Below are 289 nucleotides of genomic sequence, written 5' to 3'. Positions count from 1 at the left end.
CCGAGAGGCGGGGCGGGGAGGGGGGTGATGGGTAATGTAGTTCCGGCCGCCTTAAAGCGTCCGCGTCGGCACCTGGGCCCCACCAGCCCTATTGCTCCCCCGGCCTGCGTCCTGTCCCGCCAGGTCCTAGTGCCTCCCCATCCCCGGTCTTAAATTCCCCCCTCCCCAAGACCTTAGTGCCTGTCCCAGGTCCTAGTGTCCCCCGGCCCCCCTCCCCCCACGCATCCGCCTTCCCCCTCACCTAACCGACACCCCCATCCAGGTGACACCGCCCCCTGCGGTCCCACCA

The sequence above is a fragment of the Haliaeetus leucocephalus genome, unplaced genomic scaffold, assembly GCF_000737465.1.
Source record: "Haliaeetus leucocephalus isolate CR32 unplaced genomic scaffold, Haliaeetus_leucocephalus-4.0 Scaffold162, whole genome shotgun sequence".
Taxonomy (NCBI): Eukaryota; Metazoa; Chordata; class Aves; order Accipitriformes; family Accipitridae; genus Haliaeetus; species Haliaeetus leucocephalus.
The sequence above is the reverse complement of the archived record's forward strand: the minus strand, read 5'-3'. Positions refer to the sequence as shown.